At 42.1% G+C, this 15,802-nt stretch overlaps 1 long non-coding RNA gene across 3 annotated transcripts in view; it reads left to right on the plus strand.

The window, feature by feature from the left end:
• The window catches only part of LOC120537857, a 115,554-nt gene that overhangs the window by 47,804 nt on the left and 51,948 nt on the right, over nucleotides 1-15,802 (plus strand). For all 3 annotated transcript variants that reach the window (XR_005635400.1, XR_005635401.1, XR_005635402.1), the window contains exon 3: nucleotides 2,080-2,120. This is a non-coding gene — a long non-coding RNA (uncharacterized LOC120537857). The remainder of the gene's footprint in view (nucleotides 1-2,079; nucleotides 2,121-15,802) is intronic.

Here is a 15,802-nt window from a genome sequence, read left to right on the forward strand (position 1 = left end):
CAGTATATGAGCCCTTGAGCTGTCTTCCATGCACACGAGTGTGACAACACTTATCTACGCTTGTCTATAATCCCAGAGCGTTTCAGGATGCCGTCTGCTTCATGCAGACCCCTGAATTGTCTTCACAGCTCCCTTTGCTACAGAACAGGGTGCTCCTTATACGTGCAATCACGACTCTGACGACACCTGCTCTGACTTGAAGTTGGAGACAGAGCCATTTTTCAGTAGCATGAGACAGAAGGGGTGGACTCCGGAGGCCAGAAGGCGTAAGTGACATCATAGACGGATGGCCTGTGTGACATCAGGGGTCGCATTTGCCCCCATGAAACCCACAGACAACACGTCCAGACACCAGGGTAATTAAAGAAATTAATTTAATATTTCTTCAGTTGTGCACAAAGCACCTCCACCTCCACAATACTCAATAATAATAATAATGAACGCAATAATCAATAACAATAAATCCTCCTCTCCACCCAGCAGCTCAGTCACACTTCCTCCCAACTCAGGCTCAGTCTGCTGGGTTTCCCACAATCTTTTTTATAGTCCTTGACCCGGAAGTGCTTCTGTCCTTCAGTCCATGTGATTTCATAGCACTTCCGGGTCAGATGAAAACTTCTTCTTTTCTTCAGCCCGGAAGTACTTTAGTTCTTCCATCCCCGTGACTTGTAAGTACTTCCTGGTTATAATAGAAACAATGTTCATGTCTCCCTGCAGCAGCCCCTGGTGGCCCCCACGGTATCCAGCAGGGCTGTGAAGCCAAACTCCATGATCCATGATGCCCTGCTGGAATTCGGGACACCTTCATGTTGCAGGGAGGTCTCCATCTAGCAGCGTGGGGGTATTGGCTGGGATAAACTGCCGGCCATATATCACACCTGTCAATCATCCATTCTGCAGAGCGAGGGACAGAAAAGGCATTATGTGACAGTGCCATCACTCCCTGGCTAGGAGTGTAATTACCAGTATATGAGCCCTGAAATGGTCTTGTGCGTGACAGCACTTATTTACGATCGTGTGTAATCCTGGAACATTTCAGGATGCTGTCTGCTTCATACAGACCACTGAAATGTCTTCTCATCTCCCTTTGTTATGGAACAGGGTGCCCCTTATATGTGCAATCACGACTCTGATGTCACCAGCTCCGACTTGAAGTTGGAGACAGAGCTGTTTTTCAGGAACGTAAGACAGAAGGGGAGGATTCTGGAGGCTGCAAGGCAGAAGTGACATCATAGACGGATGGCCTGTCAATCATCCATTCTGCAGAGCGAGAGATAAAAAAAAGGCATTATGTGACAGTGCCATCACCCCCTGACTTGTTATGTAATTACCAGTCTATGAGACCTGAAATTGTCTTGTGTGCGACAGCACTTATCTACGCTCGTGTGTAATCCTGGAACGTTTCAGGATGCTGCCTGCTTCATACAGACTCCTGAATTGTCTTCTTGACCCACTTTGCTGCAGAACAAGGAGACCCCCTTATGTGTGTGATCACAATGCTGATGACACCTGCTCTTCAGTACTGTGATCTCCAGGATTAAAGGCCTAAAAGGCATAGAAGACATTCTGGAGACTCAACAAACACCTCCCAACCTATAGAACGGAAATGCTTCTTTGAAAATGCTGGAAAAATGCTCAAGAAACACCTGAAAAACTGGAAAAACATCTGTAAAAAGTTATTTAAAAAAATAAAAATTGCTAAGTAAAACCCTGGAAATTGTCACCATTGAAGTGTGAAAAGTTCCTTAAACTCTTGGCTTAATTTTTTTAAGAATGTCTATCTAGACAAGACTCTCCATTTGAAAACTCCTGGATGTTTTATTTTAATGGACGTTTTTCAGAGCGTTTGCTGTGGTACAGCACTGGGTCACCATAGGGTTGTATTTGATCATAAACTTTGTTGTCTAAACTTTTCATGAAAATTGGAGATTAATTTTTTTTTTTGGCCGTCACGGCAAGACACAGGGCGTGAAACTTTTGGGAGAGTATTCTTTTAAGCCGAAACTTCAGAGTGTTCATCAGCTTTGGTATAACTTAGCGATTGTGGTTTGTTGATGACTCCTGTTTTGTTTTTTGTAGATGTTCGGACTTTCTGCTCTTGACCACGGATCTTGGATCAGGTACAGTCCCTTGATTTTGTATTTTGATTTTGTTCTTATGATTTTTCTTCTTTTTACTTTCTCATATACAAAGTATAGGGAAAGCATTGTAATCGTCCAAAGATTCGATGTCGCGATTTTGATGAATCTCAACGTTTTAGACCTCCCCGAGTCTGAAAATACATTTTTTATATTCTTGTATAGGGAAAGTATTGGAATCGTCCAAAAATTCAGTTTCAAGATTTTGATGAATCTCGACAATTAGACCTCCCTGAGTCTGAAAATGTAATTTTTACTTTCTTGTATAGGGAAAGTATTGGAATCGTCCAAAAATTAGATTTTGAGATTTTGATGAATCGTGATTTTTTAGACCTCCCTGAGTCCGAAAATACCAATTTTGGAATTATGTCTGTGTGCGTGTGTATGTAAATATGATAACTTGAGTACGCTTTCACTTCTGTCAAGCAAAGTTTGTATACAAGTATTAGGTACAAAATGTACATTTCTTTCAACTTTTGAGCTGTTTCCGCTAACCAGAAGTGGTAGTTTACCTGTAATGTTTCCGCAAAAATATTAAAAAGTTGATCATTTCATATTATTGTAAAGCGCCACATTCTACGTATTTTTTGCTGTTTTGCATTTTTTCGAAAAACGACCAGTTTTCGAGAAAATCACAATTTTCTGTTTGATGTTTAAATCGTAATAGATATGTATTTCAGAACATTTTCCTTTACGTAAACAAAATTTTGTGTATACGTATTACATTATACACATTACTAAAGTCTCTTGCAACTTTTGACCCACTTCCACTTACATTTACCTGAACCAAAATTAAATTATCATGGCAAATTTTTTGTTCATGCAACTGCAGGGTCTGATTTATTCAACTTTACTTTTATAATAATTGTTCGATATATTATTGATTTGATTTGATTTGTTGCTGATGGTTTTTTAATGTACATAATATAAAAATATAATCATTGTCTTGTAGTTTACTCCTCAAATATCCATCCCCATATCTGAGTATAAGAGAAAGTCGAGGGGAGGCCACTCCCAATTTTTTCATTTTGTAATGCTATAATCTCCTTAATCCTTAATAGTATTGTGATTTGTGTTCATTTACATTTTTTTGTTTGTTGTTTCTGTGGTACTGTAGTGGGCTTTTTTAGATTCATATTATGTTTCAAAACAAGTAAAAATTCCGTTAGCTGTTATTTGATTTATTCCAGTTTCTTACTTTTTTTGCATCTTTTCTGACACCAGTTAGTTTATCACTGGCAGTGCCATTTTCTAGAACGGTCACTACCACATCGTTTAGGAAACGACCCTGAAATGTGTGACATCACTGACCCGTCATTATAAAGGTCACATCATGCACTGCCTCCATCATCCGAGTTTACGGAGAGCAGGTGTGAAATCAAGATCAGTGTCACGTCTGGAGAAAACCAGGCACTGCTGATGAGCTACCTGATTCTATCCCTACAGTGGTGGTGGCAGCATTAAGCTGTGCGGAGACAATGGGTCAGGTTTGAGTGAAGGATTAGTGCAGCCAAATACAGAGAGGTCCTTAACGAACGCCTGCTCCAGAGTGCATGCCACCTTAGACTGGGCTGATGGTTCACCTTTCAGCACGACAATGACCCAAGTATTCAGACCTTTAATTCAGTACTTTGTAGAAGCTCCTTTGGCAGTCTTCTTGGTAAAATGTCTACTGTACCTCGATTTGGATATTTTATTCCATTCTCTCTGGCATATCCTCTCAAGTGCCATTAGGTTGGATGAGAAGTGTCTGTAAACTGCCATCTTCAAGTCTCTCCACACACGTTCTGTTAGGGTTTATGTGTAGGCCACTCAAGGACACTCAGAAACTTGTCCCAAAGTCACCCCAGCATTATCTCGGTTGTATGCTTTGAGTCACTGTCAAGCTGAAAGTTGAACCGTTGCTCCAGTCTGAGCTGGCATGCAGCAGGTTTTCTTCAAGGACGCCTCTCTGTATTCATCTGCATTCATCCTTCCCTGAGATCTAACAAGTCTCCCTGTAACCATGTTGAAGAGCGAGGGTACGGGGACGACTTGGTGATTCACCATCTGAGGTATAAAATCTTGCTGAAATACACTCACGGGCCACTTTATTAGGTATACCTCACTGGTACCAGGATGGAACCCTTTTTGTCTTCAGAGCTGCTGTAATTCTTCCTGGCATAGATTCAGCAAGGTGCTGGAAACATTCCTCAGTAATTTTGGTATATATGACAGCATCACATAGTCCCTGCAGATTTGTCAGCTGCCCATCCATGATGTGAATCTCCTATACCTTCACATCATAAAGGTGCTCTGTTGGAATGAGATCTGGTGATTGTGGAGACCATTTGAGTCCAGTGAGCTCATTGTCATGTTCAAGAAACCAGTTTGAGATCATCTGAGCTTTGTGGCATTGAGCGTTATCCTGCTGGGAGTAGCCATCAGAAGATGGGGACACTACGGTCATAAAGGAATGGATATGGTCAGCAACAATACTCTGTGGGATTTAAATGATAGTTGGTACTAAGGGGCCAAAAGTGTGGCAAGAAAATACCCCTGACATCATTACACCACCACAACCACCATAAACCATTGATAATAAGGCATTATGGATCCATGCTTTCATGTTGTTGATGCAAAATTCTGACTCTAATATCCAAATGTTACAGCAGAAATCGAGAATCATCAGATCAGGCAATCTTTTTCCAGTCTCGATTGTCCAATTTGGGTGAGTCCGTATGAATTGTAGCCTCAGTTGCCTGTTCTTAGCTGCCAGGAGTGGAACCTGGTGTGGTCTCCTGCTGCCGTAGCCCACCTGCTTCAAGGTTCGACATGTTGTGCTTTCAGAAGATGGGCACACAGTGGTCATAAAGGCATGGACATGCTCAGCAACAATACTCAGCTCAGGTAGGCTGAGACATTTCAACGATGCTCAGTTGATACTAAGAAGCCCAAAGTGCACCAAGAAAATATTGCAAATACAAGAATTAGACAAGAGCACATATTTACAGATCATACTGACTTCTTGTGCAATGACAATGACTGGCTTCGAAGTCGATTTAGATTTCTAAGAGCTCTCCTCTTGGAGTTGTTTGAGGAATTGTGCTCTATCTACTCTGTTGGAAGTTCTGCCCACCCAAAAGAGCTTTTCAACGTGAACTGTCTGTCCAATCGGGTACTTCTCAGTCATCACTGAGTCGCGCCATACCAGCTGTATAGGATGGCATTATCCGCTTGTCATCCAGATACATAGGATTTCCTTACACTGTGATTGAACGGGCAAACATCAAAGCACAATTCGCAGCAATGTCTGGTTTTTCAAATGTTACCAGAGCGGTCAACTGTACACATGTTGCTATATAGGTGCCTTCGGAGAATGAATTTGCTTATTTTTTTAAGCTTCACATTCTGTTAATGTGAAAATGATCTGTGATGTGAAAATCCAGCTATCCATCCGTTATCCAACCCGCTATATTAGAACATTAGAACAATCTAGACGAGAACAGGCCATTCAGCCCAACAAAGTTCGCCAGTCCTATCCACTTGTTTCCTCCAAGAAGTCGAGTTTTGAAAGTCCCTAACGTCTTACTGTCTACCACACTACTGGGTTGCTTATTCCAAGTGTCTATCGTTCTTTGTGTAAAGAAAAACTTCCTAATGTTTGTGCGAAATTTACCCTTAACAAGTTTCCAACTGTGTCCCCGTGTTCTTGATGAACTCATTTTAAAATACAAGTCTCGATCCACTGGACTAATTCCCTTCAGAATTTTAAACACCTCAATCATGTCACCTCTTAATCTTCTTTTGCTTAAACTGTAAAGGCTCAGCTCTTTTAATCTTTCCTCATAATTCAACCCCTGTAGACCTGGAATCAGCCTAGTCGCTCTTCTCTGGACCTTCTCTAGTGCTGCTATGTCCTTTTTGTAGCCTGGAGACCAAAACTGCACACAGGATTCCAGATGAGGCCTCACCAGTGTGTTATAAAGCTTGAGCAGAACCTCCTGTGACTTGTACTCCACAGATCAAGGCGCTATATAACCTGGCATTCTGTTAGCCTTCTAAATGGCTTCTGAACACTGTTGGGAAGTTGATAGCTTAGAGTCCATTATGACTCCTAAATCCTTCTCATAAGGTGGACTCTCGATTTTCCAACAGCCCATTGTGTATTCAAACCTAATATTTTGACTTCCTATGTGTAATACTTTACATTTACTGACATTAAATTTCATCTGCCACAAATCTGCCCAAGCCTGTATGCTATCCAAGTCCTTCTGATAGATAGATAGATAGATAGATAGATAGATAGATAGATAGATAGATAGATAGATAGATAGATAGATAGATAGATAGATAGATAGATAGATAAAAGGCACTATATAATAGATAGATAGATAGATAGATAGATAGATAGATAGATAGATAGATAGATAGATAGATAGATAGATAGATAGTGTGAACGATAGGGGGCACTCTCGCTCCCTTGAACCCCTGTCCACGACTCCAGACACAAGGTAAAAGTCCAAATGTTGACTTTATTTTTCTCCCACAGTGCACAAAGCACACTCTTCTGCACAATAATCATATAATTCACAAATACTCAATAATAAACAATAAACCAATCCTCCAGCTCCCAGACGCGTTGCCACCCTTCCACCCAGCTCAGCTCGTTGTCTGGGAGTTCCCATAGTCCTTTTAGAATCCCTGACCCGGAAGCGTTCTCAATCCCCAGTCCATGTGATCCTCAGTCAGTTTCAGGTCAGGTAAAATTTCTTTTCTTCAACCCGGAAGTCCGTCGCTCTTCCTGTGACAAACCTCTGGGTCACAGGGCACGAAGAAGCCCTCGGTCCTCCCTGCAGCTCCCTCCTGTGGCCCCCACGGCATCCAGCAGGGCTTTGCATAAAAACTCCAATGTCCATGATGCCCTGCTGGTCTTCTGGGGACCTCCACGCTGCAAGGAGGGCTCCACCTGGCGGCTTGGGGGTATTGGCCGGGATAAATGGCCATCCATCACAATAGATAGATAGATAGATAGATAGATAGATAGATAGATAGATAGATAGATAGATAGATAGATAGATAGATAGATACTTTATTAATCCCAAGGGGAAATTCACATAATACTGTAATGATATAACAGATTTCGAAGTATCTGCTAATCCACCTATCTTGGTATCATCTGCAAACTTAACCAGCTTGTTCCTTATATTCCTATCTAAATCATTTATATATATTAAAAATAGCAGCGGCCCTAGCACTGACCCCTGTGGAACACCACTCTTAACATCGGCTAGTTCTGATGAGGTTCCTCGCACCATCACCCTCTGCTTCCTGTGTCTGAGCCAATTCTGCACCCATCTAAAAACATCACCCTGAATTCCCACTTCTTTTAACTTGATGCCCAACCTCTCATGTGGCACCTTATCAAATGCTTTCTGAAAGTCCAGATAAATAATATCATAAGCTCCACTTTGATCGTATCCTTTTGTTGCCTCCTCATAGAATTCCAACATGTTAGTAAAACACGACCTCCCTCTTCTGAACCCATGCTGACTGTTCAGAATTTCTCCTGTCCTTGCCATGTGTTGCTCAATCTTATCCTTAATAATTCTTTCCATTAATTTTACTGTGATGCATGTTAAGCTTACTGGCCTATAGTTTTTTGGATCTGCCCTGTCACCCTTTTTATATAATGGGATGATATTTGCCATTTTCAAGTCCTTCGGAATCCTACCAGTGCTCAGTGACTTCCTAAAAATATATGTCAACTACACATATCCTAACTACAGGGTCACGGGGCTCTGCTGGTGCCAATCCCAGCCAACACAGGGCACCAGGCAGGGAACAAACCCTGGGCAGGGTACATTAATGTTGTGGCGAGATATATAAGTGTTTCTGAACTTGAACTTTTGAGTCTCCACCATGCTGTGCCACTCCATCACTTTCCTTTGGTTGTTTACACCACTGCTTAACCCACCAAATTGTACAGTTTTCCTTACCTACACTTCACTGAGCAGGTCCTCCATTTGCTGAAATTCGTCTTTTTTTATTTTTTTAATTTTAGTGTAATCATTCCATACAAATCGATCAATTTTTACAAAAAATAGGATTGAAAACAAGTCGACCCCGACCCCTGAAAGAGAGAGAGCATAGCCAATGGGGTAAAACTTAAGGCTTGTAAACATACCTAAATTGATGAATTTAATAGGCCAATAGAGATGAATGGAGAAGAAAAAGAAATGCGGAAATAATCGCTTCCTCTGTGCTTTAAGAGCTTATTCTAAAATATTATTGATTAGATCCTGCCAGGTTTTGAAAAAATTCTGTACAGATCTTCTAACTGAATATTTGATTTTATCCAATTTCAGATAGTATAAAACATTGGTTTCCCATTGACTTAAAAGAGGAGAGTTAGGATTCTTCCAGTTAAGCAAAATCAGTCTGCGTGCCAAAAGTGCAGTGAAGGCCATTACAGTTTGTTTGTCCTTCTCCACTTTAAGCCCCTCTGTGAACCCACCATACACCGCTGTTAGTGGGTTAGGAGGGATTGTGACCCCAAGGCTGTCTGAAAGGCACTTGAAAATTTTGGCCCAAAATGATGTTAGTTTGGTGCAGGCCCAAAACATGTGACCCAGTGAAGCTGGGACTTGATTGCAACGTTCACAGGTTGGCTCTCACCCTGGAAACATTTTGGACAGTTTTAGTCGAGACAGATGTGCTCGATATATCATTTTGAGTTGAATAATTGTATGCTTTGCACATATGGAGCTCGAGTGAATTCTCTGCATTGCTACTTTCCACTCCTTTTCTGAGATGTTGATTAAGAGATCTTTTTCCCAGTGTCCTCTTGGACCTTTGAAAGGGAGGGACTGTAAAATAATTTTATATATTGCAGAGATGGTGTCTAAGTCCTTGAAACTGAGCAAAATTTTTCCAGCATGGACGAGGGTGCAGGATGAGGAAAATTAGGCAGGTTCTGTTTTAAAAAGTTCCTAATTTGAAGATAGTAAAAGAAATGTGTAGCTGGAATGTTAAATTTGGAATGTAATTGTTCATAGGATGCACAGATGTTGTCTATACAAAGATCTCTTAGCAAGTTAATTCCAAATTTTTTCCAGATATTAAAAACTGCATATGTTTGTGAAGGTCAAAAGAGGTGGTTCTCTTGCAGAGGTGCCACAGATAAAAGCTTCTCCATCTTAAAATGCTTTCTGCATTGGTTCATATTCTCAGTGAGTGAAGCACAATTGGGTTATTAGTATATTGCCGATAACTTGCATTTATTGGGGCACAAAGCAGGGAATATAAAGAAGTACTGCAGGATTTTAGTTCTATTGCAGACCAGGCCTGTGTGTGTTCATCTATTTGTGTCCAGGTTTTTATAGCTTGTATGTTTGCTGCCCAGTAATAAAACTGAAAGTTAGGTAGAGCCATGCCACCTTCTGCCTTAGATCATTGTAGGGTCGCTCTTTGGATACGTGGATGTTTTGAGTTCCAAATAAATGAGGTTATTGTTGAATTTAATTGCTTAAAAAATAATTTATTGATGTACATTGGAATGTTTTGAAATAAAAAAAAGAAGCTTCGGAAGGATATTCATCTTAACAACGTTAATTCTTCCAGCTAGCGTGAGATGAAGGGTTGACCATCTACAGTATACAAGTCTTGCTTAAATTCGTCTTTTTCACACATGCTTTTGCCATTGTCTTTTAACAAAACACTGAACGGGAGAGGCTATTTGTATTGATTTGAATATTTAAATAGGTGAAATTCTTGGAGGAGTTGGGGTGGGGCTATAGGCACGTGGATTCGTGTTTAAAATTCACGTTAATTGGGACTTATAAAGGGAAACTGAGTGGAACTTGGCTTACACACAGTTTTACTCATCTGATTTTTTTTGTGCGTACACACATTTCTCGTTTTGTCCATACAGCATGTCCCATACAAGGCGTTATAGATGAGGCCCCTAGAGGTTCGTTAATAAAATTTTATTGTGGATTTGAGCAAGAAAATACACTGTAAGAAAAAACACAGACAACTGTGAAGAATTGGGGCACATGAAGGCAAACCGCATATAATCTAAATAAAATGCAGGTTTATAAACACATTGAAAGAAAAGTGAAATATCATTGTAGACTCGAGTCTCCAAAATAGACTGCTCAAGATAGCGGAGCTCTTGTTGAAAAAGACTTCCAGCAAGAAGAGGCAGGTCCAGGCAGGAGGACACCAGAAGTGATATCAAGGGTGGTAAAGCCGTCAGTCGTCCAATCTAAAGACACAAGATATTAGACAACAGCGCCCTCTTGTGTTCCATTACCGTTATCTGAGCTTTTAAGCTGCTCTGATGCGCAAAACCCCGTACGGCAAAAAAAATATGAAAATGTGAATATCAAAAAAAATCTTGTTTATAAAACCTGTATGCAGTTAACCCTTTAAATATCAAGGTCATCTTATAAATGTGCGTACGTGAACGTGTCTCAAACCCCACCCAGTTGCCATCCTGAAACATCCATATATGGACTGTGCCGATCAACCTCACACACATGTGATGAAGGTGAGACAATGGCGACAGCAAGAGAAGAGAAGTTAAAAGCAAAACCTATGAAGGATAGAAGTTCTCGTCTCCAAAGAAGGGGCACGCAGAGAACCTTTATTTGGTGGCCTAAGTGTGAGTGTAAAAAGCGCAAATGCTTTGATTGGCAACCTGTTATCACCCCCATGAATGTGGTGAGCTCTATTAGTCACACCAAGCTTGAAATAAGAAAAAGATTCACTGGCAGAGTGTGAATGCAATGTGAGTGGAAAAAGCCCGTCTACCTTTCCTGATTTCTATGTGCGACTGGCATAATAATAATAATTATTATTATTATCTTCTTCTTTTAGCTGCTCCTGTTAGGAGTCACCACAGAGGATCATCTTCTTCCATATCTTCCTGTCCTCGTCATCTTGTTCTGTCACACCAGTCATCTGCATGTCCTCTCTCACCACCAGTGCAGGATTTAAGTATAAGCTACACAAGCTATAGCTTAGGGCCCCCGCCTTCTTGGGGCCCCCCAAAACAAATCATATTTGGCACTTACATTGAATATCTGGACTTATAAAGGGCCCCATGTCTCAAATAGCTTAGGGCCTTATCAAGTCTAAATCCGGCCCTGCTCACCACATCCATAAACCTTCTCTTAGGCCTTCCTCTTTTCCTCTTCCCTGGCAGCTCTATCCTTAGTGCCCTTCTCCCAATATACCCAGCATCTCCCCTCTGCACATGTCCAAACCAACACAATCTTGTCTTTTTGACTTTTTCTCTGAACCGTCCCACTTGAGTTGACCCTCTAATGTCCTCATTTCTAATCCTGTCCATCCTCGCACACCCAATGCAAGTCTTAGCATCTTTAACTCTGACTAATAATAATAATAAAAATAAAAAAAAAAAAAAGAAATAAAAATTTTAAAAATCAATAATAATAATAATTCATTTTATTTATATAGGGCCTCTCCAATATGCCTTTTCCATGGGTTATTATGCGCCATTATGCCAGAGCAGTCCTAATGTGTGTCAGTCTCATCTCTGCATCACAGATAATTTGCACGTTCGTTGGTTTTATCTTCATACGGTTAACAAAAGCAGCTTCATAGTTGTGTGGTGGGCGCCCTTTTTGCAAGGCGGTGAAGTGGTGGCTCTGAGGCTAAGGATCTGCGCTGGTATCATGAAAGTTGCCGGTTCAAGTCCCTGTCACTGCCAAAAGAGATCCTACTCTGCTGGGCCCTTGAGCAAGACCTTTAACCTTCAATTGCTCCAGGGGCGCTCGCTGTACAATGGCTGACCCTGCTCTCCGACCACAAGGGGTATGTGAAAACTAACACATTCCTGATATGAGAAATTGTTTAAGGTAAAACAAAAAAAAAAAGATGAGTGCAATAAGTTTCACTGATTACATTAGGAAAACTGGAAATGACTGCAAATTGCCTTTTGATCTTGGCCTGTACACCCACACCATACAGAAACTGAATGTCTGTTTACGACTTCCAGCACAATCGGCATGATGGAGCTAATGCTTGGCTGAGTAATTCCTGACCTGTTCTTCCAGTTCCCTCTGGTAGGTGCTGTTACCAGAAAGCCAACCATTGTTAAAACCTAAATTAGAGCTGGTAAAGCCCGATTTCATGCAGTATGACTTTATAACGCCAGTGTTAAAATTTACCACACAGCAAGTCATACATCGGGGGTAACAGAATTCTGCTGGTCCATAAAAGTTTGTTCCCTTTGTACAGTATATGATCATTTGCATTGTTTTCAAGCAGCCAAATTGTGTCATACCATTAGGCTCTGAATAGGGTGTCGGGTGTAAGATTGTAAAGGTGCTCACAAGTTGCATCAGCCAGTGATGAGTCACTCATAGTATCACCAGCTACAGGGACGCCTATAAAAACGGCAAGCCGGCAAAGTCGCACACAGAATACCATCTGGATTGTCAACGGTGAGCAGTCCGTTTAAGGATTGTGATCCACCTAAAAGAGTCACGTATGGAGCAAAGAATCCATTCTGACTCTTAGAAAAAAAAAATGAAAATTTGACTTTGCAATGGGTGGCACGGTGGCGCAGTGGTAGCACTGCCGCCTTGCAGTAAGGAGACCTGGGTTCGCTTCTCAGGTCCTCTCTGCATGTGTTTCCTCCAGGTGCTCCGGTTTCCATCCAAAGACATGCAGGTTGGGTGCATCAGCCATCCTAAATTGTCCCTAGTGTGTGCTTGGTGTGTGTGTGTGTGTGCCCTGTGGTGGGCTGGCGCCCTGCCTGGGGTTTGTTCCTGCCTTGCTCCCTGTGCTGGTTGGGATTGGCTCCAGCAGACCCCTTGTGACCCTGTAGTTAGGATATAGCAGGTTGGATAATGGATGGATGGATGACTTTGCAATCATTTATTCAATGAAAAATGAACAGATACTATTAAAAGGAAGCCCACCCTTGGCTCTAATACCTGGTGCTGCCCACTGAATCTGCATTTCTTAAAACTGTGTAGCAACCTCTAGCATCATCCATGCAGCTATGTGACGATTGAGATATTGAGATGGGGGTACAAATCCTCCCATGCCATCTTGATGGGTTTAAACTGGGGCTTTGGCTTGGCCATTCCAGAACCTTCCATTTCTTTTTTTTTTTCAGCCATTCCTTGGTGCATTTTCTAGCTTGTTTAGGCTCATTGTCATGTTGAGCTTCAATCTTCTGACAGTGGTCTCACATTATCCGCCAACATATCGTGCCCCCACTTTCTGGTACAATGAAGAATTCCTAGTGGATTCTCTGATGGTGAACTGCAAAGATCCTGAAGCTGCAAAGCAATCCCAAACCAGAACATTTCCATCGCCATGCTTTACAGTCTGTGGTGGGCTGGCACCCTGCCCGGGGTTTGTTTCCTGCCGTGTGCCCTGTGTTGGCTGGGGTTGGCTCCAGCAGACCCCCTTGACCCAGCAGTTAGGATATAGCGGGTTGGATAATGGATGAATGGATGGATGCTTTACAGTTGCTTTCAGGCTCTTCTGGTCAAACTGATTTCATCAAACATGTCTTCTGCTACTATAGCCAAATAAGTCTCTCATTGTTCCAGAAGTCCTACTTGGGTGTTTATGGGCAAAACTTTAGTCTTGTCCTGGTGTTAATTTCTGGTTTCCACCTCACACCCCTTATTATTTGTGTAACTTCTTTCCAATAATTCTGCATCCAGCCCTTCAAGCAGGTCCTCCATCTTACAAGGAAAACATGGGACTTGGTGACAGGACTGGCACTCCAGCCACCTTTCAAAAACTTCACACGGTTCCAGTGTGGTGCTGAGGTGTCACCCGCTGCACTCTGGTCCCAATCCAGATGTTACCTGATGTGGTGGGTGCAGCAACGTGCCATCAGCACAGGCTCCCAACCTCTCTCTCTTTTTCCAATGGTAGACTCATGCACTTCGACACCCATAATGGCCAGAGCTACCTGGACATCCTGTGATGAACATTCTGGACTTCTTAGAGACTTGTTTCATCATCTTGCGTTCTGCTCCTGGGATGGTCTGGAGAACTTGGCAGTTGTATGAAATCCTTTTCCCTTGAAGATGACCTTCATTATAGTAGACTGGTTGATTTCCAGTTGCCTGGAGACCTTTTTAAATGCCTTCTCAGACTTATAGACATCTAGAACCTTCTTTCTGAAGGCTTCCGAGAGCTTTTTTGATCTCGGCCTTGTCCTAACGTACACTTCAACAAGAAAGAACAAGCAAAAAACGAAATGTTTGTGTTCGTTTAAATAATGCAGGAGCAGACAAGACCTTCACTCCTGAAGTTCTAATCATCTGCGCCTGATTGTAACTTCAGGTATTTGAGGTAGTGGTAATGATGGGGTGCATTTACTTTGTCCACACTTGATAATTTGCATTTATGTTTCCTTAAATGATACCATGGACTACAAAACGTAAATGTAGCCTGATGGCTGTTATATTATATCACCTTCATCTATAGGGTGGTCCAGATCTAATTATGCAATTTTCATTACGCTATAACTTATTAAGTTTATTACGTAGAAAATCACCCGTTAAATCCCAGACCATCGAGAAGTGTACAAACTGATGACATGAAGAATCGCCTTCGCGGCAAACTGGAATCGTCCCCGCATAAATCAAAGTCATCCAGACAATCTGGATCTGCATAATTAGATCTGGACCACCCTGTATAGGTACGAATGAAGGTTACTTGAAAGATAATTAAATGAAAGTCAAATCTTGAGATGTCCACAAATGTTAAAAAATAAAAAAAAAATCATAGGGTGTACTTAACATTTTCAGTCAGTCAGTCATTGTCCATCCTGCTATATTCTAACACAGGGGTCTGCTGGAGCCAATCCCAGCCAGCACAGGACACAAGGCAGGAACATATCCCTGGGCAGGGTGCCAGCCCATCACAGCGCACACTCACCTACCTACTAGGGACAATTTCTGACCACCAATGCACCTAACCTGCCTGACTTTGGACTGTGGGAGGAAACCCAGGCAGACCATGCAAACTCCACACAGGGAGGACCTGAGAAGTGAGCCCAGGTCTCCTTACTGCAAGGCAGCAATGCTACCACTGCACCACTGTGCCGCCCCTAAGACGTTCACATAACTGTATTTGAGGGAACTTACATAGAAATGCATTCCTTTGATTAATCACTAAGGATGCTCTCTTTTTGCTTTTTCATTTTTCTGTACCTGTGGACATGTAGCCATCTGAGGCTGTTACTTATTTTGTCACAGCCCCCCACTGTCAAAAGCACGCAGAGCCTTTGGAGTTACACGAGCTTAAAGGGGGGGCTGGTCAGGGCCTGGGAAGAGCAGCTGAGCCGATGGCGAGGGTCACACCTTTGAACCCTGTAGGTGGTGGTGAAGCATCCCAACCAGCACATCCACTTCAAAATGGAGCTCCTGGAGCGACTCTCATTAAAGTATGGAAGTATTCTCAGGCAATTTCAGGGTTCTGTTCATTTCATCAGGACAGACACACCATTATCTGTGTTTCCGGGGTACGGTGACAGGTCTGTGCACACAAACAGGCACAAGGCACCTCAGCATACATCGACATACTTCATACTTCAACATACAGTAGACCTGCAGCCCTAAACACAGTGGAAGGACAACACCACCTCACCGAGGGGACGCAGCTGATGTAGTGACTCATTA

This window comes from Polypterus senegalus, chromosome 10 (genome assembly GCF_016835505.1).
Source record: "Polypterus senegalus isolate Bchr_013 chromosome 10, ASM1683550v1, whole genome shotgun sequence".
NCBI classification, from domain to species: domain Eukaryota; kingdom Metazoa; phylum Chordata; class Cladistia; order Polypteriformes; family Polypteridae; genus Polypterus; species Polypterus senegalus.